This window comes from Bombina bombina, chromosome 4 (assembly GCF_027579735.1).
Source record: "Bombina bombina isolate aBomBom1 chromosome 4, aBomBom1.pri, whole genome shotgun sequence".
Lineage (NCBI taxonomy): Eukaryota > Metazoa > Chordata > Amphibia > Anura > Bombinatoridae > Bombina > Bombina bombina.
Window position 1 is genome coordinate 300,105,205 of NC_069502.1, and position 15,344 is coordinate 300,120,548.

General features: G+C 38.1%; 1 protein-coding gene across 1 annotated transcript in view; it reads right to left on the reverse strand.

Moving 5' to 3' along the window:
• DIPK2A (divergent protein kinase domain 2A) overlaps nt 1-15,344 on the reverse strand; it is a 158,605-nt gene that overhangs the window by 11,313 nt on the left and 131,948 nt on the right. The window lies entirely within an intron of this gene.

A 15,344-nucleotide genomic window follows, 5' to 3' on the forward strand; every position in this document is an offset into this window, starting at 1 on the left:
ATTTATTTCTTAATTCTGACTGGTATTGCTTTACATTATTATAACTTCTATTAGTTCTGTTACAGGGACAATCAAGTTTAAAAAAAAAAAAAAACGATTCAGAGAGAGTATGCAGTTTAAGATACTTTCCAATTTATTTCAATTATCACATTTTGAGTTTTGTGTCCTTTTATTAAAAAGACAATAAGTTAACTCACAAAGCACTGTTCTACTACAAATATCCAATTAGTTCAAGCAGAAATTGCAAAGCCCACATACACAAAGCTATATTTCTTTAATAATCACAGTGCAAAGTTATACTTTATGTAGTTTTTTTTTTTTTAAAGGGACAGTCAAGTCGAAAAAAACCCTCATGATTCAGATAGGGCATGTAATTTTAAACAACTTTCCAATTTACTTTTATCACCAATTTTGCTATGTTCTATTGGTATTCACGTGTGTCATATAGATAACATTGAGCTCATGCACATTAATTTACCATGGAGACAGCTCTGATTGGCTAAAATGCAAGTCTGTCAAAAGAACTGAAATATGGGGGCAGGCTACTGAGGCTTAGATACAAGGTAATTACAGAGGTAAAGGTAAAACGTGTATAATTATAACTGTGTTGGTTATGCAAAACTAGGGAATTGGTAATTTTTTTCTTTCATGATTCAGATAGAGCATGCAATTTTAGGCAACTTTCTAACTTACTTTATTAATTTTTATTCGTTGTCTTGCTATCTTTATTTGAAAAAGAAGGCATCTAAGCTAAGGAGCCAGACAATTTTTGGTTTAGCACTCTGGACAGCACTTTAATGGTGGGTGCATTTAGCCACCAATCAGCAAGCACAACCAAGGTTGTGAACCAAAAATGGGCTGGCTTCAAAACTTACATTCTTGCTTTTCAAACAAAGATAGCAAGAGAATGAAGAATATGAGTAAATGAGAAAGTTGCTTAAAATTGCATGATCTATCTGAATCATTTAAGAAAAAATGTGGGTTCAGTATCCCTTTAAAGATTTTGTTTCCTTAATTATATATTTTGTTTGCGAATTAAGTCTATTTTTAATTTTGACCCTTGTAGCGGTCATTACATGTGTGAAAAGTCTCCATTATGATATTGCATACATAGTCATTTACATTGGAATTATATTCCCCAATCACACAATTTATCACGTGCATCAGCTCTAATTCAAGTGTGCTTGGGTTCATAGATAAATGGTGTAATAATCAGTACAAATGTATTCAAAGTTTATTCCGTTTTCAATACACTTTTTTAAATTAAGTACACTAAACTGAGAACTCATATTTAAATTATTTCATTTTGGATTACCGTTTCGTTGTCATACGGTTTTTATAAAATTTTAGTAAACTAGGAAGAATGTCTATGCTGTTCTTATATTGTCCTGGCAAGCCACTTTAAGAAAAAAAGCACCCTGTGATTTAGGGAAGTGCTTGATAAGTGTCAGGTTGCTATGGAAACAAAAAAGTTGTGACTTGGCACCTGTTATATTTCCATAGCATTCTGCCTCTTATTACGTGTATAGTGCGGGTGGGAAGGGAGAAGAGAAGCAGCCTTCTCAATGTGAGCTAAAAAAAAATAAATGAAGAGGGTGAGGAGTGACATCATTCACTTGTAGAGCGCCATCAGATAAGGCAGTGCTATAAACATAGGTATATACAAACGTAGAATTTAAGATACAAATTATGGACCAGATGAGTCGTTAGAGGGAAATGCAAAGAGTTGTTTTTAAGAAGTTGCTCTACAGGACTGCTGGGCTTGTAAACCTACAAGCTAAGGGGGTGCAAGGGACTGACAAAAGAAGAAAAAGGAACCGAGGTAAGAAGGGAAAGCAAAGATTGTATGCATCCCAGTAGAGTCTTTAGGGAATGCTTTAAACTTTGAAAGCTAGGGCAGTCTCTTATGGAGCAAGTTCCACAAGATTGGAGCCAATCTGAGTCCTGTATATCGGAATGTAAGGAGGTAAGGTGAGAAGGTGGTCATGGGTAAAGCGAAGGGGACAGGAGGAAGTGTATCTGGAGACAAAGGCAGAGATATAGACGATAGCAGTGTTAGAGGGCTTTGAATGTTGCATTTTATTCTGCAGGCTAAAGAAAGCCAGTGAAGGGATTGGTAGAGAAGAGCAGCAGATGATGAGCAATGTGTAAGAAAGATCAACCTGGATTATGGATTAATTATGGATTGTAAAAGGAAAGTTGCAATAGACAAAAAAATGATTTAATCTTAGTTGTGGGTTGTGTGAGAAAGCAGCGAATTCTGGAGATGTTTTACAGTTGAAATGGCAGGGAGTGGTCAAGGACTGGAAGTGAGGAGTGAATGAAAGATCTGCGTCAAGTGCAACTCTAAGGCATCCGGCATGATGGCCTGGAGGGTTGCTATTTTCTCCAGTAAGAGTTGGGGGTTACTAACTATTACTTAAACCCATGGGACTTTAATGAACCTAAGGACAAGAAAGTCAACAGTATAAAAGGATACAGAAAGCTTGAGGATTAATAGGGGGAAATGGTACTTAGATTTTGCTGTAAGTAGGTTATAATTAACCTTAATGATTCCTTTCTCTGGAGTGTTGGGGCCAAAATCCAGATTGCAATGGATCAAGGAAGGAATCCGTTGTGCGGAAATATGTTAAACATTTAAGTACAGCCCTTAGCAGTCTTTGTGAGTCAAGGGGAAGCAGGGATTAAGGGAGGAAGTTGGAAGAGAACGTTGAAGCGAGAAAAAACAATTTATGTAAGAATTTACCTGATAAATTTTCCATGAGCTAGTGACGTATGGGATATACAATCTTACCAGGAGGGGCAAAGTTTCCCAAACCTCAAAATGCCTATAAATATACCCCTCACCACACCCACAATTCAGTTTAACGAATAGCCAAGAAGAGAGGTGATAAAGAAAGGAGTAAAAAGCATCAACAAAGGAATTTGGAAGTAATTGTGCTTTATACAAAAAAATCATAACCACCATAAAAAGGGTGGGCCTCATGGACTCTTGCCAATATGAAAGAAATGAATTTATCAGGTAAATTCATACATAAAGTATGTTTTCTTTCATGTAATTGGCAAGAGTCCATGAGCTAGTGACGTATGGGATATCAATACCCAAGATGTGGAACTCCACTCAAGAGTCACTAGAGAGCGTGGGATAAAAATAAACAGCCATTTCTCGCTGAAAAAATAATCCACAACACAAAATATAAGTTATTCTCATAATGAAAAGAAAAACTTAAAACATCAGCAGACGAATCAAACTGAAACAGCTGCCTGAAGAACTTTAATACAAAAACGGCTTCTGACGAAGCAAATACATCAAAAAGGTAGAATTTTGTAAATGTATGCAAAGAAGACCAAGTTGCTGCTTTGCAAATCTGATCAACTGAAGCTTCATTCTTAAACACCCACAAAGTGGAGACTGATCTAGTAGAATGAGCTGTAATTCTCTGAGGCGGGGCCTGACCCGACTCCAAATAAGCTTGTTGAATCAAAAGCTTTAACCAAGAAGACAAGGAAATGGAGGCCTTCTGACCTTTCCTAGGACCAGAAAATCTAACAAATAGACTAGAAGTCTTCCTGAAATTTTTAGTAGCTTCAAAATAATATTTCAAAGATCTTACCACATACAAAGAATGTAAGGATCTTTCCATAGAATTCTTAGGATTAGGATACAAGGAAGGGAAAACAATTTCTCTACTAATGTTAGAATTCACAACTTAAGGCAAAATTTAAATGAAGTCCGCAAAACCGCCTTATCCTGATGAAAAATCAGAAAAGGAGATTCACAAGAAAGAACAGATAGCTTAGAAACTCTTCTAGCAGAAGAGATGGCCAAAAGGAACAACACTTTCCAAGAAAGTAGTTTAATGTCCAAAGAAGCAAAGGCTCAAACGGAGGAGCCTGTAACGCCTTCAAAACCAAATTAAGATTCCAAGGAGGAGAAATGGATTTAATGACGGGCTTAAAGGGACACCCAGGTTTTATAAAATTTTCATGATTCAGATACAGCATGTAATTTTAAACAACTTTCCAATTTACTTCCATTAAAAAAAATGTGCACAGTCTTTTATATTTACAATTTTTGAGTCAGCAGATCCTACTGAGCATGTGCAAGAATTCACAGACTATACGTATATGCATTTGTGATTGGCTGATTGCTATCACATGGTACAGGGGGAGTGGAAATAGACATAACTTTGAAATTTGTTATAACAAAATCTACTACTCATTTGAAGTTCAGACTAAGTGCTATTGCATTGTCTTGTTATCTTGCATTTGTTGATTATGCAAATCTAATGTGTTGACTGGTCCTTTAATACGAACTAAAGCCTGTACAAAACAGTGAATATCAGGAAGTTTAGCAATCTATGAAATAAAAAAAAAAAAAAGGGCAGAGATTTGTCCCTTCAAGGAACTTGCAGACAGACCCTTATCCAAACCATCCTGAAGAAACTGTAGAATTCTAGGAATTCTAAAAGAATGCCAAGAAAATTTATGAGAAGAACACCAGGAAATGTAGGTCTTCCAAACTCGATAATAAATCTTTCTAGAGACAGATTTACGAGCTTGTAACATAGTATTAATTACTGAATCAGAGAAACCTCTATGACTTAGAACTAAGCGTTTAATTTCCATACCTTCAAATTTAATAATTTGAGATCCTGATGGAAAAACGGACCTTGAGACAGAAGGTCCGGCCTTAACGGAAGTGGTCAAGGTTGGCAACTGGACATCCGAACAAGATCCGCATACCAAAACCTGTGTGGCCATGCTGGAGCCACCAGCAACACAAACGATTGTTCCATGATGATTTTGGATATCACTCTTGGAAGAACTAGAGGCGGAAAAATGTAAGCAGGATAACACCAAGGAAGTGTCAGTGCATCCACTGCTTCCGCCTGAACATCCCTGGAACTGGACAGGTATCTGGGAAGTTTCTTGTTTAGATGAGAGGCCAAAACTGAAGAGCTCTGAGAATTGCACGGAGTTCTAAAATATTCATTGGTAATCTCGCCTCTTGAGATTTCCAAACACCTTGTGCTGTCAGAGATACCCAAACAGCTCCCCAACCTGAAAGACTCGCATCTGTAGTGATCACAGTCCAGGTTGGCCGAACAAAGGAAGCCCCTTGAACTATACGCTGGTGATTTGACTACCCCGTCAGAGTGTCGAATATTGGGATTTAAGGATATTAACTATGATATCTTTGTATAATCCCTGCGCCATTGATTCAGCATACAAAGCTGGAGAGGTCTCGTGTGAAAACGAGCAAAAGGAATCGTGTCCGATGCTGCAGTCATGAGGCCTAAAACTTCCATGCACATAGCCACTGAAGGGAATGACTGAACCTTTAGGTGCCGACAGGCTGCAACCAATTTCAAACGTCTCTTGTCTGTTAGAGACAGAGTCATGAACACTGAATCTATCTGGAAACCTAAAAAGGTGACCCTTGTCTAAGGAATCAAGAAACTTTTTGGTAAATTGATCCTCCAACCATGTTTTTGAAGAAACACTAGTTGATTTGTGTGAGATTCTGCAGAACGTAAAGACTGAGCTAGTACCAAGATATCGTCCAAATAAGGAAACACTGCAATACCCTGCTCTCTGATTAGAGAGTAGGGCACCTAGAACCTTTGAAATGATTCTTGGAGCTGTTGCTAGGCCAAATGGAAGAGCAACAAATTGGTAATGCTTGTCAAGAAAATAGAATCTCAGGAACTGATAATGTTCTGGATGAATCGGAATATGAATGTATGCATCCTGCAAGTCAATTGTAGACATATAATGTCCTTGCTGAACAAAAGGCAGAATAGTCACCATCTTGAAAGTTGGTACTCTTACATAGCGATTCAAAAGTTTCAGATCCAGAACTGGTCTGAATGAATTTTCCTTCTTTGGGACAATGAATAGATTTGAATAAAACCCGAGACCCTGTTCCTGAAAAGGAACCGGCATGATTACCCCTGAAGACTCCAGGACTGAAACACACTTCAGGAAAGCCTGAGCTTTTACTGGATTTACTGGGATACGCGAGAGAAAAAATCTTCTCACAGGAGGTCTTACTCTGAATCCTATTCGATACCCTTGAGAGACAATGCTCTGAATCCATTGATTTTGGACAGAATTTATCCAAAAATCCTTGAAAAACCTTAATTTGCCCCCTACCAGCTGAGCTGGAATGAGGGCAGCACCTTCATGCGGACTTAGGGGCTGACTTTGGTTTCTTAAATGGTTTGGATTTATTCCAATTTGAGGAAGGTTTCCAATTAGAAACAGATTCCTTGGGGGAAGGATTTGATTTTTGTTCCTTATTTTGACGAAAGGAACGAAAACGGTTAGAAGCCTTAGATTTACCCTTAGGTTTTTTTATCCTGAGGCAGAAAAAAACCCTTTCCTCCAGTAACAGTTGAAATAATAGAATCCAACTGAGAACCAAATAAATTATTACCTTTGAAAGAAAGATAATAATCTGGACATAAATCTCATATCAGCATTCCAAGATTTAAGCCACAAAGCTCTTCCAACTAAAATAGCTAAAGACAGGGCTCGACAAACCCAGGAGCCTGGTAGCCACTGGCTCCTAGAATTTTACCCCTGGCTCCTAACTTTTTGGGTTATTCTCCATATGTCTATATACAAATCCAACGGTCTGGCTCCTAAATTTTCTATAATTTCTTACTGGCTCCTAATTTGTAAACTCATTTGTCAAGCACTGGCTAAAGACATGGATCTAACATCAATTTTGATAATACCAAAATTGGCATCACAAATAAAATGATTACCATGTTGCAGTAAACAAACAATGCTAGATATGTCAGAATCCAATACTTGTTGCGCTAAATTATCCAACCAAAAAGTTGATGCAGTCGCAACATCAGCCAAAGAAATTGCAGGCCTGAGAAGATGACCTGAATATAAATAGGCTTTCCTTAGATAGGATTCAAGTTTCCTATCTAAAGGATCTTTAAAAGAAGTACTGTCTTCTATAGGAATAGTGGTACGTTTAGCAAGAGTAGAAATAGCCCCATCAACTTTGGGGATCTTTTCCCAAAACTCTATAGAAATTGCTGGTAAAGGATACAATTTTTTAAACCTTGAAGAAGGAATAAAAAGGAGTACCTGGGCTTATTCTATTCCTTAGAAATCATATCAGAAATAGCATCAGGAATAGGGAAAACCTCTGGAGTAACCACAGGAGGTTTAAAAACACCTTTTAAACTCTTACTAGTCTTAATGTCAAGAGGACTAGCTTCCTCAATATCCAAAGTAATTAACACTTCTTTTAACAAAGAACGAATATACTCTATTTTAAACAAATAAGTAGATTTGTCAGTGTCAATATCTGAGGAAGGATCTTCCGAATCAGATAGATCCCCATCAGAGGAGGATAAATCATTATGTTGCCGGTCATTTGAAATTTCAACAACTTTATGAGAAGTTTTAAAAGACCTCTCACATTTATTAGAAGGCGGAAATGCAGACAAAGCCTTCTGAATAGAATCAGTAACAAATTCTTTAAAATTCATAGGTATATCATGTACATTAGAAGTTGAAGGAACTGCAACTGGCAATGTACTATTACTGATGGATACATTCTCTGCATGTAAAAGTTTATCATGACAACTATTACAAATGACATTCAGAGATATAATTTCCACAATCTTACAACAAATGCACTTAGCTTTAGTAAAACCGATGTCAGGCAGCAACGTTCCAACAGATACTTCTGAGGCAGGATCAGAATGAGAAATCTTGCAAAATGTAAAAGAAAGAACAACATCTAAAGCAAAATTATCAATTTCCTTATATGACAGTTTCAGGAATGGGAAAAAAAATGCAAACAGCATAGCCCTCTGACATAGAGAAAGGCAAGAAGCAAACAGCAATGGGGTATAAAACTACTGAAAAATTTGGCGCCAAGTATGACGCACAACGTGAGAGAAACATTTTTGGTGCCAACAACATCCGGAAATGACGAACTTGCCTCAACGGACGTACTTTTCGCGCCAAAAAGTCTTGCGCCAAGAATGACGCAATAAAGTCTAGCATTTGGCGCACCTGCGGGCCTAATGCTGTCCGCAATTTGAAAGAGTAAAAAGTAGTCAATTTGAAAAAAAGACTAAACCCCAGGTAAGAAAAAAATATTTAATATGTTTTATTTCCCAAATATGAAACTGATAGTCTGCACAAGGAAATACATGAACCTGACTAATAGCAAATATAAGTAAAATACATATATTTAGAACATCAAAAGAAATCCAGCAAACCTTCCAGGCATGTATATCTTCAAAACAAAGTTAATTGTGGAAAACCGAGTTGACAATAAAATAAGTATATAAACAAAAGTCCCAGCATCCTAGGATTAACAATACATGGATCTACGCGTTTCAGCAGTATAGTATATTGCCTTAATCATGGACATAACTGAACAAGAGAATACAAGCTATTTAAATAAAACTGGGGGTCCTCAGGTGCTACAAATCCGAGGTGAATGTCTTAAAGGGACAGGCCATTTCATACTTATACATTTCATGGACATTAACAGAGATATATACCCAACATGTTTAGAAAACTGGGTAATATATTAATCACACATAGTAAAAATGAGTTAAATAAATGAATAAATATAACATATGGGTAAGACAGCCGTTAATTGACAGAAAAATAAGACTCAAAATGGTCAGTACAAATCCATACTATTTAATATATGTGTATAAAAAAAGGACCCCAATGGTGGTATGTCCGATTCATGGGGAAGTCAGAATAATAAATCTCATAGTCATTTCCAGTCATTAAACAGATAAAATAAACACAATAAAACCAATCAGACATCTCTGTTAAGAACATCCAGCAACTTTTATCTAATGAGTATACAGGAATAGTATCCACCTAACTAGAAGGTAATATTGAATATAAATATATATATATAAGAATATAAATGTCTCATAGATGATTCAGGTATGCTTAATATTTAAGTTATAAATTATAGTATATATACACTAATCCATTGGAGAGATACCCAACATGAATATTAGTCTAAAATGACCTTAGGGGAAATTATTTTAAATCTCCTTAGAATAACTGAAATAACTTTAAAAATAATCTGTCATATTGAGGTATATGATACAAGGGTAAGATGGATACTTAAAAGGGACAGTTCACCCTAAAATGTTATACAGAAAAAATTAATACTGGAGTATAGGCTATTGAATAGCCTAAGTAAACACAGTCAGCAGAAGTAGTTACACTCTCAGTGGGATACAGGATAGTTAAATGGATATTATACACTCATTTTTTCTTTCAATACATTTTTTGAAGATGATCTATTTATATAGGCCATACATTTGTTTAATTTATATAAATATGTATACTTTTGATTATTTTTAAATAACATTGCTCTGATATTCAGACTCATAACCAAGCCCCAAAGTTTTATGAGAATACTGTCAGCTACCTTCTCCAGCTTGCTCCTGTTTGTGTAAAGAGTCTTTTCATATGCAAAAGAAGGGGGGGGGGGTGTCTTATTTCCCATCCCACTTGCAGTGGGCTTTCCAGCTACCTTGTCAATAGAGCTAAACAGAGAGCTTATAAGTAAGTTTTTAAACAGTTTTATACTGTATTTTTATATCAGTATCTGTGCATCTTATTCTTTATAGTAGTGTCTATTACTTGCAGTTATATAAAAGTTGTGTATACTGTCCCTTTAAGCTGGCATTAAAGGTTATCATGTTCAATTCTCCTTAGAATAAATGAGCTATAGCTACATAAGTAATCTGTCATGTTAACATTTGTGACTCCAGAAGTTAATTATGTCACTTACAATATTGAACCTTTTGGGAACCCTGGTCTGCATTTTGAATATCCAAAATGCCTCTTTGCACAAAAGTTTGGCTGATCTATCACCCCCACGAATGGAGGGTCTGATATGGTCAATTATTTGCCATATAAGGCTTGTCACTGTTTTATTGTGAACATAAATTAAATGTCTGGCTAGGTCAGAGCATTCAATAACATTTTCTATGTTCTTAAGATGCTCTCTGATCCTACTTCTACCTTCCCTAGAGGTACATCCAATATATTGTTTTTGACACTCACTGCAATTTATTAAATAAATCACAAAGGTGGAACGACAATTGGTATAGGAATCTAAATCAGACTTTTTGAGTGATGTATGACTGAAAATTCCGTGCGACATACGTAAAGCCAAACGAGATGCAGTTACTAAAATGGCATTTATAAAGCCCTGTTACTTCTAGCCAACTACTCTTTCTTGGTTGATGGTTACGTAGTAAGCTAGGAGACAGAGCATTACCTATCGTATAACCTCTACGTGAAACAAAATTGCAGCCTTTGGCTACAAAGTCTTTAAGGCTGTCTTCAGCCATAAGGATTGGAAGATGTCTGTTCACAATATCACATACTTCATTAAATTGGGTACTATAGGTAGTTATGAAGGTTGGCTTTGAAGCATTAAACTTTTGTTTGGTTGTGACTGAAAATTTTGTTCCATAAGTAGACTCTTCCTATCTAATCGACTAACTTCTAGAAGTGCCCAATTAACTGTTTTTTTTATTGTAGCCTCTTTCAAGTAAATTATTCGTAATTTTTACACTTTCTTTGACAAAATCCGCATCATCGGTACAGTTCCTTTTTATCCTGATGAACTGACCTTTAGCAACACCGAAGCCCATGTGTTTCAGATGGTTACTATGACCATGAAGAATGGCATTAGAGGCAATAGGTTTTCGATATAGGGTGGTTTTAACACTATGTGTATCTATATCACCTATAAGCAAGAAGTCTAGATATGGTATAGACACCAAATTACTTGCATATGTAAATTGAAGATTGGCATCATTAGTGTTCAAATAATGAACAAAATCTGTCATTCTCTGTAGACCTCCTGTCCAAATGAACAGGAGGTCATCAATGTATCTTTTATACATCTGAATATCATTTCTAAAGGGGTTTGTATCTCTAAAAACGTGGCACACCTCCCACCAACCCATAAAAAGGTTGGCGTAGGCAGGGGCAAACTTAGCCCCCATGGCTGTGCCACACTTTTGGAGATAGAAAATACCCTCAAACTGAAAGAAGTTGTGAGTGAGTAAAAAATCTAACATCTGCAACAAAAAAGATTTAAGGTTATCATCATAGTTACTGAAAGTATTTAACATATATGTTACTGCCTCTAAGCCTTTTGAATGTGGGATGGCTGAATAGAGGCCAACTACATCAACAGTTAGCCATTCTGATTGATCATTCCAAGTTATCTGTTGCAGGCAATTAAGGAGATGCTTGGTGTCCTTCAAATAAGAGGGGAGGTTATAGACAATAGGTTGTAACAAAGACTCAACCCAAAAGGACATATTTTCGAATAGGGATCCTATCCCTGCCACAATGGGCATCCCTTTCACCTCCTCCAAAGTTTTATTGACCATGGGGAGGTGATGTAAAAATGGGGTAATCGGATTCAGGACATAAAGAAAGTCAACTGTATCTTGGTCTAGGATCCCTAACCCGAGTCCATCATCAAGGAGGGACTCAAACTCTCTACTAAATTTCTCAGTGGGATTACATCTCAAGATTTCATACACTTCTGAGTCATTTAGCTGTCTATTAGCTTCTTGCAGATAAGCAGACATCTTGCACCACCACACAGCCGCCCTTATCTACTCTTTTAATAACAATGTCATCTCTTGACCTAAGAGTTTCAAGAGCCGTAGTTTGTGCACTATTGAGGTTAGGGCGGGGGTGTCTAGTTTCAGAGGAGAGTTTGATAAGATCTTCCTCTACCCTATGATGAAAAGCTTCAAGGAACGGGCCTTGTTATTTAGTGGGGTAAAATAATGGACTTTTGTTTATATCCCCCATGCGTAAATTTAAGAAATGCTTCATCAGTTAATGATTCTTTAGCAAGATCATGTATATTAAGTAAATCACATGCTTCATTAAAATCAAATAGATCGTATACCTTAGGTAGATCATCATTTATAGAATATCAATATCTCCATTAAGCTCAGCTCTTTCACTATTCCAAAAGAATTTCTTGAGTGTGAGGTCACGTATCATTTTATTGACATCCACTATTGTATTAAACAAATTAAATTTATTAGTGGGAACGAAACCTAGGCCTAGACTCAAGACTTCTTGTTATTCTTTTGTTAGTGAATGGCTTGAGATATTAATGACATTTAAATCGCATATTTCTTTCTGCTTCCTCTCCTGTACCTTCTTGCCCCTCTGCCTCTTCCTATATTTCCTCCCCCTTCTCTTAAGGTGGGGTCCCTGTGAAAAACCTGTGGTTCATTACTCATTCAAGTGGGAACTGAATCCTGAGTGATAGATCTAGAATCAATAGTATCACTGAGAAATTCCTGTCTCCTCGCATCTATCTGTGAGATAGCAGTATTTTCACTTGCTGATTTTTTTACTATTGTAATTCCTTGTGATAATAGGATCTAAGCGGATGCTACTTCCAGTTTTAGGTCTCACTACTTGGTCCCCCTGTGTATTGGGGTGTGCATAAGATATCTCTGTGGGGGCCCTGTTGTGTAGTTTTTTCCTCCGAAGTTTGTGTGTTACGTAACCATCAACCAAGAAAGAGCAGTTGGCTAGAAGTAAAAGGGCATTATAAATGCCATTTTAGTAACTGTATCTCGTGTGGCTTTACGTATGTCACATGGAATTTTCAGTCATATGTCACTCAAAAAGTCTATGATTTAGATTCCTATACCAATTGTCGTTCCAGCTTTGTGATTTATTTAATAAATTGCACTGAGTGTCAAAAAACATAATTTATGCTTACCTGATAAATTCCTTTCTTCTGTTGTGTGATCAGTCCACGGGTCATCATTACTTCTGGGATATAACTCCTCCCCAACAGGAAATGCAAGAGGATTCACCCAGCAGAGCTGCATATAGCTCCTCCCCTCTACGTCAGTCCCAGTCATTCGACCAAGAAACAACGAGAAAGGAGTAACCAAGGGTGAAGTGGTGACTGGAGTATAATTTAAAAGATATTTACCTGCCTTAAAACAGGGCGGGCCGTGGACTGATCACACAACAGAAGAAAGGAATTTATCAGGTAAGCATAAATTATGTTTTCTTCTGTTATGTGTGATCAGTCCACGGGTCATCATTACTTCTGGGATACCAATACCAAAGCAAAAGTACACGGATGACGGGAGGGATAGGCAGGCTCATTATACAGAAGGAACCACTGCCTGAAGAACCTTTCTCCCAAAAATAGCCTCCGAAGAAGCAAAAGTGTCAAATTTGTAAAATTTGGAAAAAGTATGAAGCGAAGACCAAGTTGCAGCCTTGCAAATCTGTTCAACAGAGGCCTCATTCTTAAAGGCCCAAGTGGAAGCCACAGCTCTAGTGGAGTGAGCTGTAATTCTTTCAGGAGGCTGCTGTCCAGCAGTCTCATAGGCTAAACGTATTATGCTACGAAGCCAAAAAGAGAGAGAGGTAGCAGAAGCTTTTTGACCTCTCCTCTGTCCAGAGTAAACGACAAACAAGGAAGAAGTTTGGCGAAAATCTTTAGTTGCCTGCAAGTAGAACTTGAGGGCACGAACTACATCCAGATTGTGTAAAAGACGTTCCTTCTTTGAAGAAGGATTTGGACACAAGGATGGGACAACAATCTCTTGATTGATGTTCCTGTTAGTGACTACCTTAGGTAAGAACCCAGGTTTAGTACGCAGAACTACCTTGTCTGAGTGAAAAATCAGATAAGGGGAATCACAATGTAAGGCTGATAACTCAGAGACTCTTCGAGCCGAGGAAATAGCCATTAAAAACAGAACTTTCCAAGATAACATTTTTATATCAATGGAATGAAGGGGTTCAAACGGAACACCCTGTAAAACGTTAAGAACTAAGTTTAAACTCCATGGTGGAGCAACAGCTTTAAACACAGGCTTGATCCTAGCTAAAGCCTGACAAAAGGACTGGACGTCTGGATTTTCTGACAGACGTCTGTGTAACAAGATGGACAGAGCTGAAATCTGTCCCTTTAATGAACTAGCTGATAAACCCTTTTCTAAACCTTCTTGTAGAAAAGACAATATCCTAGCGATCCTAACCTTACTCCAGGAGTAACCTTTGGATTCGCACCAGTATAGGTATTTCCGCCATATTTTATGGTAAATCCTTCTGGTAACAGGCTTCCTAGCCTGAATCAGGGTATCAATAACCGACTCAGAAAAACCACGTTTTGATAAAATCAAGCGTTCAATTTCCAAGCAGTCAGCTTCAGAGAAGTTAGATTTTGATGTTTGAATGGACCCTGTATCAGAAGGTCCTGTCTCAGAGGTAGAGACCAAGGCGGACAGGATGACATGTCCACTAGATCTGCATACCAAGTCCTGCGTGGCCAAGCAGGTGCTATTAGAATTACTGATGCTCTCTCCTGTTTGATTTTGGCAATCAATCGAGGAAGCAGCGGGAAGGGTGGAAACACATAAGCCATCCTGAAGTTCCAAGGTGCTGTCAAAGCATCTATCAGAACTGCTCCCGGATCCCTGGATCTGGACCCGTAGCGAGGAAGTTTGGCGTTCTGGCGAGACGCCATGAGATCTATCTCTGGTTTGCCCCAACGTCGAAGTATTTGGGCAAAGACCTCCGGATGAAGTTCCCACTCCCCCGGATGAAGAGTCTGGCGACTCAAGAAATCCGCCTCCCAGTTCTCCACTCCCGGGATGTGGATTGCTGACAGGTGGCAAGAGTGAGACTCTGCCCAGCGAATTATCTTTGATACTTCCATCATTGCTAGGGAGCTTCTTGTCCCTCCCTGATGGTTGATGTAAGCTACAGTCGTGATGTTGTCCGACTGAAACCTGATGAACCCCCGAGTTATTAACTGGGGCCAAGCCAGAAGGGCATTGAGAACTGCTCTCAATTCCAGAATGTTTATTGGAAGGAGACTCTCCTCCTGATTCCATAGTCCCTGAGCCTTCAGAGAATTCCAGACAGCGCCCCAACCTAGTAGGCTGGCGTCTGTTGTTACAATTGTCCAGTCTGGCCTGCTGAATGGCATTCCCCTGGACAGGTGTGGCCGATGAAGCCACCATAGAAGAGAATTTCTGGTCTCTTGATTCAGATTCAGAGTAGGGGACAAATCTGAGTAATCCCCATTCCACTGACTTAGCATGCATAGTTGCAGCGGTCTGAGGTGTAGGCGTGCAAAAGGTACTATGTCCATTGCCGCTACCATTAAGCCGATCACCTCCATGCATTGAGCTACTGACGGGTGTTGAATGGAATGAAGGACGCGGCATGCATTTTGAAGTTTTGTTAACCTGTCTTCTGTCAGGTAAATCTTCATTTCTACAGAATCTATAAGA